Source organism: Priapulus caudatus, unplaced genomic scaffold, assembly GCF_000485595.1.
Source record: "Priapulus caudatus unplaced genomic scaffold, Priapulus_caudatus-5.0.1 Scaffold985, whole genome shotgun sequence".
Lineage (NCBI taxonomy): Eukaryota > Metazoa > Priapulida > Priapulimorpha > Priapulimorphida > Priapulidae > Priapulus > Priapulus caudatus.
Window position 1 is genome coordinate 68450 of NW_014578046.1, and position 7171 is coordinate 75620.

The 7171-nt window shown below is 39.8% G+C and overlaps 1 long non-coding RNA gene across 1 annotated transcript; it reads right to left on the bottom strand.

Annotated features, from left to right (window-relative positions):
• Positions 1–335: 335 nt before the first annotated feature.
• Positions 336–5857, bottom strand: LOC106814826. Its single transcript, XR_001394669.1, has 3 exons — positions 5106–5857; positions 692–930; positions 336–434 (listed from the first exon to the last, which is right to left on the bottom strand). It is a non-coding gene; the product is annotated as an uncharacterized LOC106814826 (long non-coding RNA).
• Positions 5858–7171: the final 1314 nt, after the last annotated feature.

Consider the following 7171-nt stretch of genomic DNA (forward strand, 5'->3'; position numbering starts at 1 on the left):
CAGCACGGGATATATAGCGGGCAGTCTCTACTATTTGCACTCTGACTCTACGAACGTGGCAAGAGATATTCGTACTGTTTACACCGTTGATGAAGACTACTATATATATGTAAGTTCATGTTTGTATGTCGCGTACACAGCTGTACACTACTGTTCACTATTACGGGCATATATATGTTACCGTCATTCCCCACCAGTAAATATGTGTGTGTTTGAAATACGTACCTTCAGTGTTGGCTAATTTATGTATAATGCGTACAGCGGTATATCTTAATAATATGCGCAGAACCCTAGACGATCACGGGTAACGAGATAGTAAGAGAATCATTATTACAACTTTAACAACCCTAGGGGTAGCCTGATGTGCAGGTGTGGTCCACATCTCAATTCCACACTTCCACCCTGTTGGTGTCATATCGCGTGAACATTCCATTCTAAAAATAAATAAAATATAAGATCAAAGCATTACATACGTAATAAGACATATTATAGCATATGACATTCATCAACTCATCACTGTTTATAGTAATCTGAATGTTTAGCTGTTTCTTTATATATACATATTACACTACTCAAGTATTGGGCAAAATATGTGCTAACTCTAGTGTCTGTACATCAACGGTATTTTAGAGCTTAATGAACACGTCATGCATTTGTTTTAAGGTAGATTCCACTATCATAATATTTATACCTTCCAGTAATAAGCATGCAACAAGCAGCGTTAGATGCAAGTGGGCCGTTTCAAAGCAACCAGTGCAGTATAGTTGCTCGAATAGCTGCAATCTGTGCATCTTATTGGGGGATCTTCAGCCCCACAAATGATGCATTGCTTCCCACGAGTCACCCTCTTGTACGCTGACAACAGAGATGGGCGGAGGTCAGCCCAAGCTCCCATCCTTCGCTGTCTAGCTGCCTGGTAGCCAGAATGAACTGTGAGGAATAATAGGTTGAATATAAACGATGAATAAACAAATTCTCTTCTCGCTTAACACTACGTTGGCGAGAGGGTCACAAGCCGACGCAATAGAATATTGTTCGGCATGACGTGCGCTGCTATTAAACGTAATATTATCTAACTTTTTATGATTCTTACCGCTTCTCTGTACTTCCACGCCTCGATTTATTATATGTGCGCTATCACTGAGCATTATCTTATTTTAACTTGTATTTCAAGGTAAATAGTAATTAAGAAGTGTAGCGATAGTTGCAACATGTAACAGGTGAGGTCAAATGTGGTAATACATTGTTTTATTTACGAAATTTTACGAAATTCAGAAAGCTACCAGGCATTTCGTATGGAAGGGTGTCAGGCTCCTACGACGTGTAACAGTCGGAGAGCCTGGTCGGTTTAGGCAGAGAGTAGCTAATTAAGTGATTACTGCGGACGATCGAGTATCAGTATGGTAAGCAGATGGAGCCATTTTCATTACGTGAATCCACCAGCATTATTATTATTAATAATAATGTGTCGGCTTAAGTTTAACCTAATACTATTACTAGTAGTACGGTAGTAGTAGCCTATAGCTCTATAGTATAGGTCTATTGCCCATCCCTTGCAGTGCCAGCAGCACCAGAAACACTGACACTATAGGCATATCAAAATTATCATCATCACAGGCTTCATGCTCACTGAAAAGGCTTTTCACCAACTGCTTATTGTCCACTTTAACAGTGAGCGACTTCTTGCTGCCACCAGCTGCACCAGTAATAACTCTCACTTTGAATTTCGTATATTATATTACTTTTGGCATTTTGTTAAGTAACAAACACACTTTCACGCATAGCAAGACGTCTTATACATAAGTCTTCTTTATTCTTGTTTGACTTTCGTAGCCAAAGCTGCATCTGACTACGTCAGATGAGCTAAAAACATATTAAACTTAATAAATAAATATTAGCAAGTAACAAAATATATGGTTTAATCTGTAATAGTATTTGTCATGATTTTTAGCTCATTTCTATTATGGACTCTTGATGTAATTAATCTTGCGGTTAAGCATTAGAGTCATCAAACGGCGACTCGAGTCCTGTTCTTTGACTGATATTGACTCGAGTGAACTCATAATGATCGAGTCAGAGTCAAGTCAAGTTATTTTCAATGGTGACTCGAGTCAAGTCAAGTCACAAGAAAATGCGATTCGAATCGCCTCGAGTCCGAGTCAGTGACTTGACATGTTACAACACTGAGTAGTAGTAGTAGTAGTAGTAGTACTAGTACTACTAAACCGACCAGGCTCTCCGACTGTTACACGGCGGAGGAGCCTGACACCCTTCCATACGAAATGCCTGGTAGCTTGAAAATAAACTACGAATTTCGTAAAAAATAAAACAATGTATTACCACATTTTACCTCACCTGTTACATGTTGCAACTATCGCTACACTAGCTGCAGCTATACTATTTAAACATTGTAAAACGCCATTCTGGATGTTATTATGTCTCTTTTTGTACGCGAAAATTCACGAACTTACGCTACTTATTATGGGATATCTATGGGAAAATGGCGGCGTTTTTTTAGTTTTATCTTATCAATTTATAAACAATTACTCGCTGACATGTAAGTACATGCTCAGTGATAGCGCACATATAATAAATCGAGGCGTGGAAGTACAGAGAAGCTGTAATAATCATAAAAAGCAAGATAATTCAATGTTAAATAGCAGCGCACGTGCTGGCAAACAAAATTCTAATGCGTCGGTTTGTGACCCTATCGACACGTAGTGTTAAGCAAGATGGCCGGAACTTGGGTTATACTAGTACTAGTAGTAATATATATAGTAGTAGTACTAGTAGTACTAGTACTAGTAGTAGTAGTGGTGGTGGTGGTGGTGGTGCTGGTGGTGGCGGTAGCAGCAGCTAATTTATTGGTCTACTCTAGGCAGGGGCTCAAATCCAGGGGGGGGGGACAGGGGGACATGTTCCCCCCACGATTTTTCAGAGGGATTTCCAAGAGGACGGGACATCATTATAAAATGCTTCCTGCCCCACGATTTTGGATCACCATGATTTTGTGTGCTAAGTGTGTTTGTGTGGTGTGTGTGTGTGTGTGTGTGTGGGGTGTGTGTGTGGTTTGTGAAGCTGCAGAAACCTTTTATTGTGCTGCTGATTAGTGTGTCAACGATGGGGTTTTCTTTCCGCTTTTTTTGCCAGCTTCATTTTCATTCAAGTGCATTTGATAGCCATACTAATGCATCATGCACACTTGTTTCTTGAATAAATTTAGTACCGTTTCTTTTTTAACACGTTTTTTTTCTTATATTAAATAATTTCTTATGCAGAATCATCAAGCAGATCAGTTATAGAGATAAGCTGCGGAACACGAGCTATATTCACGCAAAAAGGACACTGAGTAACTGAGCATCAGTTTTAATCAATGTAATTTTCATTGCAAAATTGATGATTATATATATACACACATATATTGATATGTACTGGACCAACGATATAACTAGAAACGAGCAGTTGTCGCCAACTACATGGTATCCCCCGTGATCTAGTATGAATAGAATATCTCTGTAAGCGACGAGAAGGCAGGCCCTAAAGTTAAATAATCACAAAGACAGAAGGTTTGATATAGACAACTGCGGCTGCCTCAGATGCGGCAAGTATATGAATCTGGTTAACCCTAGGAGGCCGAAGAGCGAAATGTAAAGTCGAACGCGTGAATGTCAAACTAAGGTCAAGCGCAAGTGGATGGTGTTTGGTATGCGCACAGACCTTCTCCCAAGATGTGCTAAGCATTTCAAGTTTGAAGTCGCGCCTAGGTCAATTAGGCGCTGAGTTTAGAGAGCCGGAAGAGACTATGATTGCAAGGCTCAAGTAAAGGCTGGCAATAAAGTCGAAGCTGACCTCGGCTGCCGGCAGTTTTACCCAGATCTCGCGATCAGGCTTCAAATTGGCATATAAAGCGATGCCCGTTATGGCTAAAGCAATAGACGCAAATCGTTTTTTGCGTGCGGCGCCGAGTCATCGTTGCCATGGTAACAACATTTTTTGCTAGAAAACTGTAACTGTGCTGGTTTTTACCCGATTGCTCATGGAATTTGGCACACAGGCTCCGCATAATAACATGTCCAACTATATTATATGGCTATATATATATATTTGATGACAATCATAAATTTAGTTACAAAAATTTTATACAAATCATTAAATTTTAGTTTATTTTTTAATTTAAATTAATCATAAATTTAAATATAAGATTTTTAATACAAATATAAAATTTCATGACAATCCGTCCGTGAAAAAGTGCAGAAGCTTACAGGTTCTAGAATATTTTCGCACCGAAAAATGTTGTACCATGCGCAACGATGACTCCGCCCACACCAAAAAACGATAGGTGCTCTTCGCCTTTACCGATAACGCACCTTCATTCGATAATTTGAAGATGATCGAGAAGAACTGCCAGCCGTAGCAGCGTTCACAAGGCAAATCTCTACGGCGGCGCGGCCGGCGGCGGCGCGACGATGCCCAAAAACCCATAGTATCCCACGAACTTCGTCGGGTGATACACATTTAACGGAGCAGCCAAGTTTATTTTCGTTTGATCAAAGCCGGCTCAACAGCCAAAATGATTGGTATTTCTGCGTTTTTGTGTTCTTCGATTTATAGACTGCATCGACTGCGCATACCCTTCCACAAACCAAATGCATGTGTGTGTGTGTGTGTGTGTGTGTGTGTGTGTGTGTGTGTGTGTGTGTGGCTGTGTGCAGGGGCGTGTACAGGGGGAGTCCAGGGGTCCGGCCCCCCCTGCTCGCGCAGAAAACGCATCTGAGGGGGTCTAATTTCAACATTTTTCGGGGGGAGGGCTCCCCAGACCCCCCCTTCGCGGGCTCGCTACTGGTGTCCCCCCACATCTCAAAATGGATTTGCGTGCCTGACTCTAGGCAGTAACTGAGTAAGCCAGTAGGCCTATACAGTATACTATTACTATACAGTATACTATAGCTTAGGATATTAATTAGGTTTAATATTAGGGTTAGGATTAGGAGATTAGAGAAAATCACTATACCGTTAGAAAAGCAAAAATGCAACAGCTATAATATTTAGCAAGGTATAAGGTATTTAACTTGGTATACTATCTACCTTTTAATAAAAGAAATTACCTGTTTTGGCATAGTGATTTGTGTACAGATCACTGCATGCGGGTTTTTGACTCCAATTCCACTGCCATCTAACGAGTCTTTTGTGCATTGCCTGGGTCTTTTTTGAATTTCAAGTTTAATTAAAGTAATATCGCTATATTTCTTAAAGTAACGCTATATAGATACTATAACAAAGACGAGATCGTTAATTAAAAATATTTTGGTCCTAAACATCCGGATAAAACAATTTTAACAAATGCGAAATATTTTTACATGATATCTATCGCACCAGTGCCACTGGCACCAAAGACAAAGTCAATAAGAAAAACTATTTCAGGGAATAGTCTTTTGTTAGGTTCTACAACAATACACATAGTCGTTGCATTTATTCATTTTAAGTGAATTAACTAAGTGAAGAGAAGTTTATATAATATGTACAGTACACAAACAACAAGTAATTTCAGCTATCGCCAACGTAAGCCACGATGTAGTCCAATATATACAGATCGCAGCCGTTGGCCACCAAAATAAGAAATGCTTGACCATCAAAACCAGAAATTGTAACATTGATAACACATCTAATATGTAGATAGTTACTAAAAATTCTTCTTCTTAGAGAAAATACAGCCTGTAAGCCATTAAGTGAACGAAGTGGCGGCATTGAACCGCCATTTTTAGCGATAAATATGAGCCTAATTCTACAATACACAGTGTATTGTTAGAAAGTATTCAACAATACACAGTGTATTGTTGAAAGCTCGCTAACAATACACAGTGTATTGTCAGATACAATACACTGTGTATTGTTAGTTACCAGGATTATCTGGTATACGAGCTTCGCTGATGGATCGGGTGTATCCTGTGCATTGTCGGTGATGATAGCGAACCTACAAAGCAGTACTCCATCAATATACCTAACGAAAGTTATTGGGAAGGTTATTGTAGCGCGCGTGTGCCATTCATATATCGTCATACACGTGCGAATATCAATAAACGCACTTTTTTACGTTTCGATATTTGCATCACTATATCAGAGCATGCAGCCCTTCCTTTAGTGATTACTAATAAAATACTAGATGTATATTGCTGTCATGAGCGCTTCCCCGTAGTGGTTGTGTGTGATATGCCATCGTCGATGTCTATAATTACTGCATCAGAACAGAGCAATAAAAATTACTAATTTACAAAGAGAAGCATAACAACCGTTATAGGTATAATACAGTACGCCAGAACTCTAACGTAATACCCTAGTATATAGTATATATATATAATATATATACAGTAATTATAACCTATATCCATAGTTATACGTATATAACTATGTATGAATCAGTTGCTTGCTTTACGGCTCTGTTTTCATACGGCCGTCGGCCTGCCGATAATCTCGGCTCCGGCCCGCTGATCGCGTCCATGCGCTGTACTCGGCAGGACTTTCTGGCTGAGGTTCCGTAACCCGTCGCGGACCGAATTCACCGGATATACTAACAACCAGAGAGCAGAACCATGGAAACAGTCAACGTGTGGCGTGTGCTGCAGCCCCTCGCAAAGGAGACGCGATATATTTCTCAGTCAGACCAACGACCGGTCAGGTAATTAAGGTGATACATGAGCATCGCACACACGATAAATGTAATGATGAAACTAGACTGCAGTGTGCGCGTATAGGTTCACACTGTCGAAACTATATTGTATAATAGAGACGCTATTGGAGAGTTAAATCGATAAGTTTTGTCATAGGCAAGACCAGCACGCACGCGGTGCTCACACGATACTTGGATATATTAATTTGTTACACTGAAGTGCTGAATAAATCAGTATAACAATACTCAGCATATGCCAGTATATGCGAGTATATATGCTATAGTAAACAGTACTCATGCATCATATGCCACGTTGATACAATAACAATTACTCGTCAGTTACAACCAGGGAGCCGTTGTCAGAAACATCGTAAAGTTAAGACTAATGTTAATGCTAAGATAACACTAACGACTAATGTTAATGTTGTGAGAATATCGTTCACAGAAACGCATCACAGCTATGAAAAAACTTACGATGACTGAAACTTCATAATTTGCTGTGACAAG